Source organism: Phyllostomus discolor, chromosome 1 (genome assembly GCF_004126475.2).
Source record: "Phyllostomus discolor isolate MPI-MPIP mPhyDis1 chromosome 1, mPhyDis1.pri.v3, whole genome shotgun sequence".
In the NCBI taxonomy this organism is placed as follows: Eukaryota; Metazoa; Chordata; class Mammalia; order Chiroptera; family Phyllostomidae; genus Phyllostomus; species Phyllostomus discolor.
In genome coordinates, this window is record NC_040903.2 from 194,761,394 (window position 1) to 194,779,784 (window position 18,391).

The 18,391-nt window shown below is 41.7% G+C and overlaps 1 protein-coding gene across 10 annotated transcripts in view; it reads left to right on the forward strand.

The window, feature by feature from the left end:
* RGS6 (regulator of G protein signaling 6) overlaps nucleotides 1–18,391 on the forward strand; it is a 499,587-nt gene that overhangs the window by 169,678 nt on the left and 311,518 nt on the right. The gene's annotated exons all lie outside the window — the stretch shown is intronic.

Consider the following 18,391-nt stretch of genomic DNA (forward strand, 5'->3'; position numbering starts at 1 on the left):
AAACTTGTCTCTCAGATATATTTTGTTTGACCTGCACAGGGTCCTTTTAGAAACAATTGGAAGAGTTGTTAGTATTTAATGATCAGGAGACTGTACATAAGAATCTAGAGTTCTAGCCTCTCTTAAAAATTTGGAAGATTTGGCAAAATTGGACCTCGATTCCCAATCAGCAATAGCTGATTTGAACCAAGTGGTGACTGTTCCCCTCCGACAGAGGATGAGCCTCCCTTTCCTCACCCCCTGTGAAAGTGTACCTACGCCCTCTTCTTTCACCTGTGTTACCTTGCTGGTTCTGAGATTCATTGTTCTAGGAAATGCCTGTTGAATGTACTGTTGTACTACTACGTGCAGGGAGCCCTAGCACACCCGGGGCTGCCCGAGGAAACCTGGTAGGCGAACAGCTTAGCTACGGACTTCTTTCTTACTGCACACATTTTAGGAGGTATTGGGACCTATGTGCCTCCCTTAGAATTGCCTGGTTTTCCCATCAGTTGGTTTATTTAACAGTGGCTATAATAGCTTCCTTTTTTATTGAGAACTTACTATGTACTCATTATGGTTTGAAGCATATATTAACTCGTTAATCTCACAACAACCCTGTGCGGTAGAAGCTTTTATTATCCTCAGTTTGCAGATGAGAAACTGAGAGCTTAAGTCACAGGCATGCAGCCAGGAAGTGGCCTAGCCGGGTTTGAACTCAGGCCCAGGTGGAGGGAGTTGCACGTCTTTAAGATTTATTTCCAGGACAATATAACTTTTTTTGAGTGGCGGTTTCATGGGCTTTTCAATGAGCTCGCAGATACAGTCATCTGGTGCTTGGGAGTAGTTCCTGTTGCTTGTCCCCAGTGCTGACGCAGGACGTGAGCAGGACACCTAGGTGGCTGTGCCGGAGTCAAATCCGTTTTGGTGGTGGTGGTGAGCAGTCTGCTCGGAAGAAAGTTAAACTCAGGTGGGGGTCTTAATGTTTAAAGTATTCAATTCATGGACCCTTAGAAGCCACAACCTTTATTTGTGAGAAATAAAATAGGAATTAGTAAAGAAAGGAATTCAGTTATATTTTTCATCTTAATCTTGTCTTTGACTCTTTCCTCTGACGCCGCCCATTTGTAGTGCTGAGTCCCTCAGTGCGTGGCTGATGGTTTCCCTTCCCTCTCCTCCAGCTTCTCCTGTTTCCTTTGCTTCTTTTCTTGCCCTTGTCCTCTCCCCCATCTTCTTTTCTCTTCACCTCTCTGTCTCCTTTCAAAATCACTGCCAAACTTTTATGGAGTGCCAGTGCTGCAGGGAAAATCATGATGGTTTCTACTCTCAAAAAGACTTAGTTACTGGAGGCAGGTAGACATATTAAAAAAAAGAATCACATTTTAAAAACTTCATGTGGTAGTGCATCATTTTTCATCTATTAACACTGCTCAAGAATACAAAGAGAAAAAAAATTATTCCTAATGCCAGCAAAACAATAATGAGTTAGGTCCCCTTACATATTACTGGTATTAGAAAATATTTTATAATTTAAAAAGTATGCAGATTTTATATAATCCAAAGTACAAATCAAACTGTCATGGACTCCAAATATACTTTCACTTAAAACACATTAATCCATTAAATTACAGGCATATATGAATACTCTATCCACGAGAAAGTTCTCTGGAGGGAAAAGGGGACACCAAGGTACACCGAAGGGCCAACTTTTGCAGAGAATCCTGGACCAAGGTAAGATGTTCTGTGGTCCATTAACACTCTGTGTTGCTGCAGAATAGGATTTTTAGAGGCAGTAACATCAACAACAGGGAAACAACAATCGGCAGATTGAGTACCTGCTTTGCTTAGAGAAGATAGAAATAAAGTGAGTTGCTCAGAAAATGACCGAGATAAAAATGGATACTTATGACAAGCAATGTCTATATTCTTGTCAAAAATCATCTGACAGCCCTGACTGGTATGGCTCAGTTGGTTCGGCATCACCCTGTGCAGTGAAGGGTCACTGGTTTGATTCCCGGTCAGGGAGCATAGCAAGGCTGTGGGTTTGGTCCCTGGTCAGGGCGTGTATGAGAGGCAAGCTGATCGTTGTTCTTCTGTCTCAACTGATGTTTCTCTCTTTCTTCCTCCCTTCCCCTCTCTCTAATAAATAAATAAATAGATAGATAGATAGATAAATGATCATATAATATATATCCAAAGCCATCACAGTGCCCATTCCGTTTGATCAAGTAATGCAACTTCTGGAAATTTAATTTTAGGAAGTATTTCATAATATGGAAAAACCCACATGCATGGAAATTATTCATTTTAGTTCTATTTATAGTAGCCAAAAATAGGAATTGTTTTTCCTATTATAGTAAGCACATGTCCTCAGTAGGAGCATGCTTAAGTAGATTAAAAACATTTCCTTGGTGGAATGTTATGCAACAATTAAATGATGATCTTGAAGACTGTGAAGTAATTTAAAAAACGCTCAAGTATAATTGAAAAGTATGGAAGCAATTGTGCACTGTGACCAAAACTATGTAAACATGCATAGAAAAAAAAAGATGGGCAGGAAATACAGCTAAATGTTTAGGATTGCTGTGTTAGATATGAGATTATGGATGTAAAATGATTGAACTGTGAAATGGCATCGATTTAAACATGCAGCAATAGCACTGTGGCAAGTGTGTGGTAGAAGCAGATGCTGGAGCCTCAGCGTGATATGTGAGCAGGATCAAAGGCTGCTTCACCTGGGGGATAATGGTGTGGTTGAATTAGGTGCAGGGTGTGGCTTGAACCAAGGGTCCAGGAGATGGACAAAACTGATGCTGCAGAGGTGGGCAAAGGCCAGATGATGGCGGCGGCCCCACTGATTTCAGAGTGAAATTTGACCTGCCTCTACATCCAAACTCTGTCCTTTCCACAGCTGGTTTGCCAAAGGGATACTGACTTTTCCCTTCATTCTTTGGAGACTTTCTTCCTCTTGATTGGTTTAGCAGGTCTGGGGTTGCTCTCTTTGGGAGCTGCTGACGACCCAGGAAAAAAAGCTGAGCCAGATGTAGTTAGACGTCTCTGCCACTGGTCTGGTGAGGACCTGGCCTTCTCCCTTCCCCATGGCTTCAGCTAGGATTTTTTGTTTTTTGGACTCATTCCTTTTTGTGAAAGTGACAGTAGTGGTCATCATTGTATGGTCATGGCTAAGAGCACTGGCAGTGCCAGATGCTCTAGTAAGCACTTCCAAACTCAGGGAAGGTATTTTTATTTCTCTCCTACTTTATAATTGAGTGCATGGCGCTTAGATACGTTAAATAGTTGACTCAAGATTATACAACAAGTCAGTGACTGAAATACAAGTAACTTTAAAACACTTGTTTATTATTTTAAAAGTATCTTATTGGCTTTAAAAGTTGGCTATCTAGTATTTTCCCCCTAAAAGTCTACTTGTTTATAAAAACTCAAGGCCTGGGAAACCCTGGCTTAGTTCCTGAACCTAAAACTTGGGGTTCGTGACCAAGAGCCCATGACTTGGCAGTGGAACAGAACCTTTAACGTTAAAAGCGTTCCAGAAAATCCAGACCACAAGGTTGCCATAGTTTCTGAAGAAGAACCAATGACTCGGCTTGTGTCTCAGAGTTGAACACTGCGTACAAAATATCTTAGGAGTATTCTGAAAGCGCCGTTATTTAAGAGGGAGGAAATAGCTCTGTCTTGGCTTTCGTACAATCTTACCTGTCTCTCAGCAAGCCAGACCCCTTCACCACTGCGGTACCGCCTTTCCAGGCCGTCCTTTCCCACGGAATCCACGCTGTGATCGCCTGGCCAAACATCTCCATGCCGTGCAGTAGGGATTGCTGAGTGTCAGGTGTGGCGGGCACTGTATTTCAGTACCACTTGGGAAGAAAAGGGAAAAATCCTCATACTTTGAAATGAGTTTTAAATTAATGTCTTGGTGAAAAGTTCTTATCTATGCAACTAAATCCCTTTTGTGCAATGCTAGCTAAGTTCTTGAAAACATCAATTTGTCCTTGGGTCCCCTTTTCTCCCAATAGCAACAATCAGCCAGCGAACTCTGACCCCTTCCTGTTCTGTTCATCTCTTCTAAAGAGTCTCCTATATTTTGCACGTGCAGCAACTTAGGGGAGAACATAATAGTAGCAGGAGACTTTTCCCCTAAATAAAAGAATTACAGAAAATCATTACAATATTGTACCCATTGAGTAAAGAAAATCAAATTATGAAAGGTTTTTATCTTCCCCCAGACTGAAATGAATATGCTTGGGCGTGTTCCCAAGGCACAGATAGGAAGGGTTCTCAAAAGTGTGCCAGGGCATTTGAAGCCCAGACTCAGGAACGGCACATCAGCACTTCCTCCACATTCCACGGCTCCAAGCAAGTCGCGAAGACCAGCCAGGTGCTAAGGGTGCAGAGACGGATTCCACCTGTGAGAGAAGGGATGCAGCCATTTGTATTATCTACCCAAGGAGTGACTTTGTCACAGGTTATTAATACAGTTACATGAGTTAATGTTAGTAAAGTGCTTAGAAGAACGCAGAAGAATGCCTGGCACATAGTAACTGTTATTTTGCTGCTGTTATTATTATTATTATTATTATTATTATTATTATTTCTAGACATTTCCTGCATAGCTTATTGAGTAGCCTTTAATCTTAACTTTGTTTTCTGTTTTAAAACTATGCAGGAGAAACAGCAGTGACTTTTCAGGCCCCAAAAATGTGGCTGGGAAGGGGCATCTGGAGGGGCTTCTGAAGTGACTGGCTGTGTTCTGTTGTTTCCTGACCAAGGTGGTAGTGCCAAAACGTCCTCCTGGTAATAAATAGTTCCCTGAGCCAGTGGGTCTCCAATTCAAGCACTCACGGGATCCCCATTTTGCTGTCTCTCCCTCTAGGAGGTGCTGTCGGGGATTCCCAGGTAGCCTATATTTTCATGCTTTTTCCTTTCTTCTCTGTCAAAACTAATTCCCTTCCCTTAATCTTACCACTGCAATGTTTATTGAGTATGAGTGATATTTCCCTTTTAAAGGAATGCAGTCTTGTGTAGAGTTATATTGCTATTGTAATGTATATGTACAAACATAAAACTATACATAATTATACTTGCTTATAGCTTTTATGCATCCATACAATTTTTAAAAATTGAAAATGAAATTTTAACACAACATATTTGAAAATTAAAGGCAAGAAAAACTTCAGACTCATAAAATAACAGCATTAATCTAACATGAAAAAAGTGATATTTTTACTAAAATGATACCCTGACTCCAAGCACCCATGGACTATATGATACCTTAGCTTTCCTGTAGTTTTCTCTGTTAAGATGACTGTAAACCCTGCCATTTCACAGTGTGCTGTGACATTGTCTGGTCTCTGTTTGGCATGAAAGCATCATTTAGATATCAAGTCCATCTCTGTTCACTTCTCTTTAGCCTGCAAATTGGCACGGCACTTCATGGTGTCGACTTGATTATAAACACAAATCCGAACACTGGAGTCACCTAGCAGTGTTTGGTTACAAGATCTCATTTAGAGCCTTTCAAATTTTAGTGTGCGAATGAATCCCTGGAGGAGCTTAGTAGAATGCCCCCTGGTCCAGGAGGACTGGGGTGGGGCCAGGGGTTCTGCATTTCAAACAGACTCTTAGACGATGCTCCCACTGCGGGCCCAGGGACCATTTTGAGTACAAGGATCTGATTATGCCCATATATGTATTTTTAGATTATTTTAACAAAACTCACGAGCATTTGTCAGTAGAAAATTCACATGTCTGGGAATATGTCCATGGTCCCCTGTGTAAGAACCACTGCACTGAAACAGGAAAGGCAGCTAGGTTATCATCAGAGTGTTGTGCTCGGCCCAGTAGGAATCAAATCCTGCCACTATGTATGAGGCCACATGTATTGAATGTCATCAGCCAGTAAGCTGCACAAGAGGGAATGAGGACTATACAAAGCCCTCTCTGGACGTCCCAGACGTGACCCGTAGGTGACTCTTCTACCAGTGGTATAGGCTAGCTGTTTTTGCTTCTAATAAATCAAACCTCCCTCTTTTTACCCAAGCAAAAAAATTTTTGTACCTTTCTTTCATCACCACTCACATTTTGCCTGGCCTTAAAGTTAAAAACGTGTGGAGCTTTCCTTTTCAATTTTAATGTCCTGAGGGCAAGGATTATGTTCTATTCATTTTTGTGATTTCACACAGCAGGCATATAAACAGTTGTAGAATTGAATTTATTAGCTAGTTAAGTCTTGTGAGTGCCCTTTGCTATTTGCATAACCAAGGTTTGATTTTCTTAAGATTCTATTTTGCTCTCTCTTTTATATTTCAGAACACTTATTACTTTATTTACTATGTCTGTTTCTCGTTTTCTAGGAAATGTTCCTAAAACTGAAATGACTTAAAGCTTAGTCTCTGATATTTGAACACCACGTTTTCACTCTTAGCTCTCAGGTACACTTTGCTTTTCATTTTGGTCTGAGGATAAAGGTAGAAAAGATAAGAAACATTTATTGATATTTAGTTGATAATTTGTATGACCAGGATTTACTGATCTTTTCTAAATAGTCTCATAGTAGTCTTCTGGAGAGAAGTCCTGCCAGAAGCTACAATAAACTTGTCTTTAATAAGAAACTACAAGATTGTAGAGAGAGAAAATATCTTTTCTATGAGATCAAACAAAACCGTGCTTAACGTTATCAATTACTATTACAAGATGTCTTCAGCATGGGTACAAGTACATTTCAGCTCTTCTTTAGGATTGAGAATCTCTCAGATACTGATTGGAGAAAAAGATCCATAGGTCACAGTATATGCAGCAGGATACCTAGCAAATATATAAGTTGTGTAGCGCTCTCTGAACAGAGAGAGCCCAGGTATGTAATATATGAGTGGTAATGCAATCTTCTCATGGTACTGATATGATTTTTATCCTAATCCTGTCATCTGTCTGTCAGTCTGTTGTCCTTTTCACCCACCTAATCCACCCAACCCCTCCACCCCACCCCTCTACTCACCCATCCATCCATCTATCTACCCATCCATCTATTTATAAATCATTTATCTAACCTTTTATTTTTTAAAAAAAAAGACTTTAAAAAACCTACACAAAACAAATATAGCTTGATGCAAAGATTCTTGATGTATGGTGTAGCATTGGCATTGTCTTAGAACTTTCTAGAAATACACATGTTTGAGCTTCTATGGAGACTTAGCAGACCATGAACTTTGGAGGTAGGGCCTCTTTTTTAACAGACCTACCAGAGGATTCCTGTGAGTGCTTGAATTTCAGGACTGCTGGCTTAGTGAACTATTTATTACCAGGTGGACATTTTTGGCACTACCACCTCCGTCAGGAAACAGAACACAGCCAGTCACTTCAGAAGCCCCTTCCAGATGCCCCTTCCCAGCCACAGCTCCTTCCTCCTTTCAAACAATAAAACAAAGCTCCCAAAACCCACTATCTTGAGTTTTACAGCAATTGCTTCCTTGTTTATATGTAGTTTTATTACTGTGTTGCACATCCCCAAAGCTTAAACTATGGCTTAATCTTTCCCATTGATATTAACATTTTGCCTGAGAATCTACAGGCTCCCACTACCATTGCTTTCTTCTCCATGCATCTGTTGAAGAACATAGTTGACCTGTTGGAACTTCCCAGAGTGTCGATTTTGCGGATTGCATACTCACAGTACAGTTCAACATGTTCCCCCGCATTTCCTGCATGTTAGCAGCTGAATATAGAAGTTTTACGAGACCCAAGCTGGATCCTTTTGCCAAGACAATAGGTGGTGTTGAGTGTTTTCCTCAGAAGGTGCATAACGTCTGGTTTTATTGTTCTCGTGTGTTAGCAACCATAGATCCTCGATTCCTAAATCTATGTGGAAACATATAGTGGCAACCTTGTCATTTTACTTCTATTTATTAGCTGGAGTAATTTATATAGAATAAGTTTATGTCACGAAACAGCTTCCCAGTGATAGATTCTTGCATGGAAAGCAGCTCACATGCTTGTCTTTCCTTCCATTTACCTAAGTTTCAAGATGGTGAGTTGCTTTCCTGTCTCATTTAGAAGGCGGCTGCTTTTAAAGAGTGTGTATCATTATGAACTACTAGGTTTAAACACATTGAAAGGGCATCAAACAGTGGCAAATCTTACCCTTTTTTAAGGCTCATATCGTCCCATTTTTTGGCCAGTGGGAGCCTCTTCACCTTGGTTCCTGATTCCTTTTGATGTGGCTCTGGTTCTCCACTTCCTTCCCTCTTTGTTCCAGCTTATCTTGTACATTTTTGCCCCAGACCAGGAATCAGCCATTTCTTCAAGAAACCTCTGTCTCTTTTAAAGGAATTAATAACTAAAACCACAGAGTAGGCACTTCTGGCTATTTTGTCCTTCTTTTCTGCATCTTTTCCATGGTGAAGCTAGGAAATATTTATATCTATGTATCTTTTAATATCTGTATATAATCATAATTAATTTATATATAGTGTAATTCAACATGTATAAAGGTAAAATACTTAATAAGTTTATCCTGATATTTACCATTCAGGACTACAGGGTTTTTACTTAACCTCTTTGATACGCCGTCTATATTTCCCTTCTTCCATCTTAAGAATCTTGGTTCTCAAGAACAGAGGATGCTAAATTAGAATATTTTGTAATTCCTCATTTGCTCTGTTCCACATTATGCACTCAACATTATTACTACCATCACCAATTATAATAACTAAACAGTTTAATTTTTTGTGCATGTGCTATTTTATTTTTCCATAGTACTTTATAGTTATACTAATCTTTGTTATCAGATGAAACAGCTATTACATGCTGCATTAAATAGTCTCTCTGACTTAGCCCTCATTTAGTGCTAATTCTTAATTTTATATATATAATGCTTACTTACCTCCATCTCTGTGTCAATGAATCAATAGTCATTTGGCCGTCTGAAATTCACTCTTTAGTAGATTCCTTAGGAAGAGGTTATGATTCAATTTTGCTTGGAATAAAATATCCTAGGCTTATTTTCTTCCCTTGAGTACTCTGAATATGTTACTCAATTTTCTTCTGGTATAGATAATTGCTATAATCCAGTTTTCTTTCTCTTATAAGTCACATTCTCTGTTTGCCTAGAAGCCCAAAGAATTTTTTTATTTTTTTCTTTAAAGCCTTGATATTTTCTTAGCATATATCTTGGTGTCGGCAGTTCTGGGTCATTGTTCTCACATATGTAGTTTTTTTTAATTACATGTTAATATGTAGTTTCTAAATTTTTTGTGTCTCAGAAGTTTTCTTCACTAAAATTTTTTAATTTGTTATGTTTTCCTTGTTCCATTTTTTCCTTTTCAGAATCTATTACTCTTACATTGCATCTTACTTGCTTATCTTGAAAATTTGTCACTTTTTCTTGCAAAATTTTTATCATTCTTATTTCTTTTGATTTTTAAAACCTTCCATTTCCCCCTCCTATTTATCTTAAGTTATTATGTTTTAAAATTCATTCTTAAGTTCCTTCTAATTAAGTTTTTATTTCTAAAATATCTAATTAAGTTCTATCACCTTATTTTGAATTTTTTCCAGTTTTTACTTATTCTTCTTCCTTTATGTCTAATATACTTTCTAAGTGTCTTTGGCATATTTAGAATTTTTTTTACAGTGGTAATATGATTTTTGAACCTATTTTTCTTGGTGTTCTTTTATTGTCTGTGGAAATGTTATATAATTCTGTTTTCTCTTTTTTTATAAGTACTATTATGTGAAATTTGATCTCATTGCTTTGCTCATTTTCCAGAGGTTTTAGAAACTTTACATAGCTTTTCCTAATTTCACTGAAGAGCTTTCTTCAGTTCATGTAATGTTTCTTTTTTTTAATTAAAAAAAAAACTTGTCCTCTGAAATTTCTTAGTTTCCTTTTCCTTCTTCACTCTTCTGTGTATTTTCTGTCTTTTTCATCTTTGTTATTTGTGTTTTACGCAATGCTGACTTTTCCCCCCATAGTCTCTCTCCAGCATGAGGTCTTGTGCTGGAACAGGCGCGGGCTGGTCATGGACCTGTGGATGGTTTAGTCTTCCCTGCTTGTACAGGGTCCGGCACAAATAATGCCCCCTTTTTATTACAAACTCTTTTATTACAAAATCATAAGCAAGTAATTCTGTAACATAACAATGTCACACTCAAGCACACCATATGGCCTTTTTGGTGAAATGTTCAAATTAAAACTATAAATTATTGCACCCACATTATTACCCTGCCAACTACACTCAAGCAGGTGTTACTTCTGCCAGACCCTGTGGTTTGGTGTTTATGGAATTATCTTGCCACCTAGTTTTGTTTAAAATGCTGTACATGAATTGTCAATTTTCTGTTTATTTTCTCTGTCTGTTTATATGTGTGGACTCTAGGAGATCAAAAAAATTACGTTGCTGCAACAACTGCCATCACAGAACTCCCCAGTTTTTAAAATGATGGTGATAGAACTTTGGACTCTGGAACTTGAAAGATACAGCATTTTTGGAATTGGGACAAAAAAAATTACAAATGTAATTATGAAAAGTAATACAAAGAATTGGCTTCTAAAATGTAATGGATTATAATGCAGAGGTGGGCAAACTTACTCTCTTCATCTTACCCAATTACAGAGCAAAGGGGTAATAATGACAAGACAGAAAAAGTAAATGTGATCTGAGGCAGAAGTCGGTTAATCCATGCAGTTTCGTCTTCTTTTCAGGACGTCCATGTTATTTATTTCTTCATCAAGTGAAGAAACTTACATAGTTCCTTTGAATGAACAGATACTGTCTTGAGTGTTTAGAAAACATGATGACGCTTGCCCGTCTGGCTGCTCTCACAACACTCTCCATGCCCACACCACGTACACAGGTCCTGGGATGACTCAGCAAAGTGAACCGAGAGGGAAGTGGCTTGCCCTGCAGTCACTCAGGCACTTTGAAAAGCTAGACCTCAGGTCAGGATTCCTGGATTCCCCCAAGATTCCTTACTACGACATTCTGCCTTATCATTAAGTATCAAGAAAATGGGTTCCCTAGCCAAAAATAAAACTTCTGAGATGGAACGCATGCCATTTTTTTGCAGAATACCGTGAAGTACCCTTTCTTCAAAGTCAGTGTTGTCGCCATCACGAGAGAGTGCTCTTAGTTCAGGCTCTAGTGACTGTCACCACTCTCTGGCTCGCCGTCTTCCAGACCTGGCTGGCTGCTTCGCAGACAATGTCTTATTTATGTTCACTGCTGGCAAAGCACTGTCACCATCCCTGGTTTACATATGCGAAGTCTTAGTACAATATGGAGTGTGCTGCCCAGAATTACCCTGCAGATAAATTGAGGATCTGTGGAAATAGACATCCTTTTCGTTCTAAGTGTTCTGGGCAGCAAACAACAGCCTCTCTTCTTCCACTGTAGACACGCTGGTCTGTGTGCTGCAGTGGCCTTTCCTCTCTGCTTGCACACCACATGCACATGTTTGTACACCACATGCACATGCTTGCACACACACAAATGCACAGTCAGGAGGAGCTGGGGGAGTACACTGCATGGATGTCTTGGAAGGAGGTCTGTCCTATCTGATGGGTCTTCTGGAAAGAGGCAGCCATTTTTGTTTTCCTGTATTTTCTCTTCCCATTTCCCTCTGTACTTAGCAGTTAGTTCATCGAGAATGAGAGTGTAGATCCAGTGTATCTTCTTTGTTCAACATGTATAGTTTTGTGCCATTTTCTGTGCAGAATTTCTACTCGAAGTCTTACAACCCATTGCTTTGGTGTATAGGGATGTTGAATCAGCAGTAGCTAAAACCAGAAATGTTTAGGGCAAAAGAACTTTGTGTCTGATTCTTTTATCCATTGGCCCAAGTAATTGTCAAAAGGACTAGGTGAGGCTGGGGGGCAGGAGGCGTGGCCCACGACACTCTGTCAGGCCTTCGTCTTTTGAACAGTTAGGTCACATGCTCTAGCTGCCTCCCATTGTCTCCTTGTCTTAACCTCCATCTTTCTCAAATCCGTGAAACCTACTAACCAACTCAGGCCCCGAAACTCTTCTCTTGCTAGGTCACATTGCTACCTAGACCCACTGATGCTTGCTCCTTGTTCCCCAAACCAAATCCAACCCTCTGCCTGACTTTCATGACCTTCTCACCCTACCTTACTGGACGGAGGGTCTAGGGTTATAATGTTCTGTAATCCTTCTCCTCCCACCCTGCCTCCCTCTTGCTTTCACTGACTAACATTTTCTTTTCCACAGTTACTGTAAAAAGAGATCGATTCTTTTTAGCTAATGTAAATTGCATCCAACTCTCCTTACATGGAAAAAAGGCACTAAAGTGCTGACAGATACCCATCTTGGGGTGGGTGACGTTCTTGCTGTTTTTTCTCCAGGATGATGAGAAACAAATTTAACTGGTGAATGATCACTCCCTGTGGAAGAGGAGTGGTAATGGATGCTCCATACCTGTACCTCCCTGTACAGTTCACAGCGTTTCTACATAATTTGCCACTTACAAATTAGAAATCCAGTAGAATCTCAAATGGGAAGACTGCGTGGGTCAAACACTCTGTCCCCGTTTTTAAAGTACAGCTTGAATGACAGAGCCACATAAACATTCTAAAAGGCCTATTAACATTTTTTAAAAACATAAAAATGGAAAGGCCTATTAAAAGGAGACTAGACTTTGGGTGGGAAGGACACAGTAGAGTATATCATGAATTGTACACCTGAAATTGACATGATGTTATTAATCAGTATTAACCCAATAAATTTGATATAAAGATTTCTAGAACATAGTAGGCCCTCAAAAACTCCAGTTGCCATTATATATTATTCACGACATCCTCGACAGGGTTTTGATAAACTACCTTTTCTTAACAGAGGTTGTCGCCTCCAGAGGTCAAGAGATCTGGTTAGGACCATATTTGTATCTGTGTGGCCAACAGCACGGGGTGGGCGGTAGGGGGGGGGGGCACGGTGGAAGGTGGGTGGAATCGGGTACGTGGCTTGAGGGAGCTTCAGATAGTGTGTACTCAAAAAGGGAGCCTCAGAGAAGCATTTAGATCATTTTTTAAAATCATTGTATACCCATTAAAATGAGAAGACTTGGCAGCTTAAACTAGTGGTCTAGGAGTTAACCCAGGCCCAGGAGGCTTCTAACTAAAAACATTAAAGGAGCTGGATGGGTCACTCTTTACTGCCGCTTTCTCAGTGTTGCCCTCCTCCTTGGCTACCACGCTTCTTGTCTCTTTGGTATAATCCCTCTGTGAGGCCAGAATCCACTGGGAGGGCTCTGGGTCTTAGAGAAATGGGGCTGTAAAATGTAGGAGGTTTATTCAGATGGAACTTGTCACACTGGGCAGATGGTGCCATTTACCATGTTGATCGGCAAGGAGTGTTTGCAATCACAGCCACAGATGGGCCAGGCAGCATCTCAGCAGCATCTCAGCCCATCTCGGGCAGTGCTCTCAGTGGCATCACATTCATTCCCTGCACCACACACCGTGTGGTGGTCTCCTTCTTTGTTCCCAGAGCACTATGCTTGTGTTTCATGCCATCCATTGGTGGTGGTTACGAAAATCTGTCTTCATGCATGTCCCCTAGGAGGACTGTCAAGTCTTCAAGGGCAGGGACCTGACTTCTACTCCAGGGATTAAGAGCTTCTGTACTGTGCTCAAGGTCACCAAGCAGCTGAGTGGTGGTGATGCCAGGTTCTAAGCCTCTTTCATCAACCTCCAAAGCACAGGCTTTTCATTAGAAGTCCTGGTGTGTCACAGGAATCATTATGGTCTTCTGAGGGCAGAATAATAGGCGTGAAATAGTCCATCATCCAGTGATAATTACAGTAGCAATTGTTTATTGGGTTCCATTTCATGGACATTACTTCAGTTAATCCTTCAAAAAATCTTATGCATAAATCATGTGACCACTGTTTTCAGGTGAGGAAACTGAGGTTCACCGAAGTTAAAGACTTGCCAACCAGGTCACACAGCTAGTAAGTAGTTCCAACTCTAGCCCAGATGGTTGGTAACAAAGCTCTGGTCTGTCTGCTCAGCTTTAGTGCCTGTTGGCACCTGACGGGCCTTGGGCAGCTGAGGACGGCCCAGGCCAGGGGCCCTCATCTGTGTCTCTCTTGCTTTGTTGGAGCCCCAACTCTGCAGAGCATCTGTTGCTGCTTTGAGTGTGAGAAAACACACAAAGGAATAAGCAGACTTTTAAAATTATATATAACTTGTCACACACCTAAGTCCAATTGTAGAAAATAATCCTCTTGTCTGTTGTCCCACTTTTCACTTTAAGTCAGTGGGGAGCCTGGAAGGCATGGTTGAAGATCACCAGCTATAGCCTCTGTCTAACCGCCAAATTCCCCAAATTTTTCACTTAGATTATGGAGAAGGGGGTGGCTCTGGTAAGTCTGCCCCACCCCGCGGTTGATTCTGGTAGGAATGTGGTGGTGATGGTGGCAATAGTACCCTCTGTCAGCATACTTTGTATTTTTACACATGTTCTCATTTGATCTGTCTCAGAGGTAGGTTGACTGAACATTTGCATTTTTACTCCCTTTTTCCTCACATAGGAAGGAACTCAATCTCTAGGGTGTTTAAATAGCATGGGGTGGACTCAAACCCAGGACTTCGGTTTTCTGATTGAGTGCTCTCTCTGCTAGAGTGGTAGTTTTCAAACTGTGGTACGTGGAGGCGCCCAGACGCTCTTGTAATGAGTGGGGACGACAGGGCTGAAGGACCTGCATCCTGCCTCAGATGGAGCAGCCCTGCTCCTGTCGGATAGACTGACACAGGGTCTGTGTGAGGTTTCAGTTTACGAAAGGGTCTGGCATTCTAATAGTCAGCTTTCACTGTGTAACAAACCACCACCAAAATTTAGTCCGTTGTTACCGTGCATGCACATGTCGGTTGGTGGGGGTCTTGGCTGCTCTCTGCCAGGCTGCTGTGCGGTAGGGCAGCTCTGCCTCCAATTGCAGGCACTGGGTCAGCTGGGATAGCTCTGCTTCATAAGCCTCTTACCTCCTCAGGACCACTGGCTGGCCACGGCATGCTCTTCACTTCACCTTCCAGGCTTAGAGTTGGGAATGGCATACTGCTACTTCCGAAGCAAGTCATGTGCAGGGCACTTCACTGCTCATAATGAGGCTGTGACAAGGGCCTGGAGGCAGAGAGGGGTGGAGAGTTGGGGCCAATAATGCGGTCTACCATAGCTCCCTTTAAACATAGTAATATCACCTGTACTGTCCAAATCTGAGAGTGATTAAAATTCTTTAAGCCACCTATACCAGTAGGATCATAGGAGGTGGCTCCTGTGTGGTAAAGGACAGGAGATTTGTACCCAGAGACAGTCGAGCTTGAGGGATGTTGCTTGTGAGTGACTGCCAGTTTGGGTGGTGGTCAGTGTCATCTTTTTTTTTTTAAGAGAAAAAGCATGGTTTTTTAAAAGATTTTATTTATTTAAGAGAGGGGGAAGGAAGGAGAAAGAGAGGGAGAGAGACATCAATGTGTGGTTGCCTCTCAAGTGCTTCCTATGGGGGACCTGGCCTACAACCCAGGCATGTGCCCTGCCTGGAAATTGAACTGGCAACCACTTGGTTCGCAGGCCAGCACTCAATCCACTGAGCTACACCAGCTGGGACTCAGTGTCATCTTTTTATCTCATGCTTGGATAGGGGGATATTTCAATGTGCGTGTACAAGACACACAGAGAAAGGCTCAGGATACACAGGTGCCTCTGTCTATCAACCTTCTCAGCTTCCATCCTTGTTTTGGCTAAAAGCTTGATTCTGCACTTGCTCCTGCCCTCCTGTCCCCGCTCTTCCTCAGCATTCATGTTAAGTTGGTCTATAGAATTGGTTTCTTTTCCACCACCTGTCTCCTTGGTGGCTGCTGTCAGCCACACCTCTGAGCTCTAAGCCTTTACCTGCTGAAAGCCCTTCCTTAGTGGTTTGTACCTTCTGACCCTAGCCTGGCTAATTTGCCTTCATAAGCTGTCAGATTCTGCTGAGATCATTTAATTCTGTCTTCTTCATAATGTGGTTCAAGAAAAATGGGTAAGAGGCCAAACAATGAGAAATCTTCCCTGGAACACAATGTGCCAGCAGTGCTGTATTTCATCACTGAAAAAGTAGTGCAGGAGTTACCAAGTAGAACACTTATTAAAACAGATTCCATGCGGTGTTTATAAAGACAAATGCAAGTATTTAAATGTGCAGAGTTACAGTCACAATACAAAGATTAATTCTGGGGGATTGGGTGGTCAGTCTCCCCATCTGAGTTGATCCCAGGAAGTTGAATAAGGGGGTGACAGTCATTACACGTTGCAGGTCACACATGCCAAGTGATCCAAGACATCTGAGTGGGACCTTGTGGCACAAGTGATTATGATCAAGGAAATAAGAAAATCATTAGATGGCATGAAAAGGTGTGCATGCATTCTGTTTAGTCAAAATCATTTTCAATGACATTAAAAAGAAGGAACAAATCATAACCATAGGTCCTCTATAAGTATGACCACTTTATCTGATTTAGCAAGTCATTTTCCAATTATCTGGTGTCAAGCTGAGCGCTGCTACCTGCTAAAATCTATTTCCTTCTAAAAAGATTCCATTCACCTAGATCTCAATTATGTGGCAATCTTGTCAGAATATGGCAGGATGTAGGAAGGCCACCAAATTGTCAACCCTAGTGACTTAGTCAGGGTTTCAGCAGAGAAGCTGAGCCACCAGGGTTTACTGCCTGGGTTTCAGTTGTGTAGTTGTGGGGTCTGGTTAAACAGTCAATGGAAGGTTTGCATCTGTGTCTGATACTGGAAACTGAGGTTGGCAGGGCAGGTAGTGAGAAGGAACCTGAATGTGAAATGCAGGGAGCAAAGATGAACTTGAACCCTTGAGGACAAGCTAGAACCCATGGGGATGGCCTGGAATCCACATTGGTGTCTTTCTGCTTTTAAGCAGCTTCTGTGATGGGGATGATATCCAATAGAAACACACTGAGCTTCGTCATGGAACTGAGCATGTACCTGGCCAGAAGACAAAGAAAGTGAAAGAGATGTCCCAGAAAGGGCTGGACCAGACCCTTTGCTGGCTCTTGACAACTAGGTGGCCAGTGGATAAATGATGCACAAGAGCTGCAACAGCACCTGGCACTTTTCATTGATCTTTCAAATGCAAAGATTACACCTGCTGCGTCACTGCCTTCTTTCAAATCTCATGTAGAATGCCTGTGTGGTCCATGCCAACCTAGAACAATGCAGGAGAGGGCAGCATGGGAAACACAGTTCCAGCCTAGATAGGCTAACATGATTTAAATCTACCATAGCACATTTGTCACATGCAGTCCACCCAGACTGGAATAATCCCTGTCAGTCCACCATTTTATAAGGGCCACTTTTTACCTAGTTTGCCCAGTTGGGGCAAACATCAGTTCTGTATGCCTGTTAAGGCTCTATTTACCTAATAAAAGTCTTTTACCTCTTGCATTTGTAACAACATCAAAAGGATTGTTTTAGAATAACCAGTGATACAGTGTAGCCCACTCCACTTATAGTCATATCTGATGTGGCAATACATAAGTGAATATGAATATTATGTACACATATATGCACAGATGTAGTACAACCATTAATACTACATGGTCTCGTCATGACTCCAGACAGTCCCCATCAGTGAAACCTAGGATCAGCAAGTAGGTTAGTCCTGTTGACCAATGTTGATTGACCACCTTGCTGGGTGTCAGGTAGTTAGGGCTAAAGGCACGGGATACAGCAGCTATGGAGCAGTATTGGAGCTAAGGAGCTTACATTCTGTTCTAGGGCTTCTCAAGTCACAGCCCTGTTGACACTTTTGGCTGAATGAGTCTCAGTTGTGGGGATTGTTCTGTGCACTGTAGGGTGTTAAACAGCACCATTGGCCTCTATATCTACCTACTAGATGCCAGTAGTTCTTCCTCATTCCTCTCCCACTTGAGACAAGCCAAAATGTCTTTAGACATTGCCAAATGTCCCCTGGTAGGCAGAATCACCACATCAGTGGAGAACCACTATATTAGGGGGAAAGACAGATAGTAAATTGCCCCTGAGATATTGTCAGGCACTAATAGGTAGGACAACATGGTTACGTGACCATGTTCAGGATGGTTAAGAAAGGCCTTGTGGAGGGTTGGCGTTTGGTTTGAGATGCAGGCAGCCCTTCAGAGATCTGGGGGCACCACTCTTCCAGCAGAAGGAAGACCCAGTGCCCAGGCCTGGGTGGGAACACACTGGGATGTCGGGGAGCAGAAATGCCAGGAGCCTTGGAGCACACATAAAGAAGGGGGACAGGAGTGGGTGGGCCTCGTCATGGGGACTTCGTTACAGGGGGCATGGTACGGAGTCTGCATTTGACTCTGATACTCTGGGCAGTTGTGGGAGAGATTTCATCA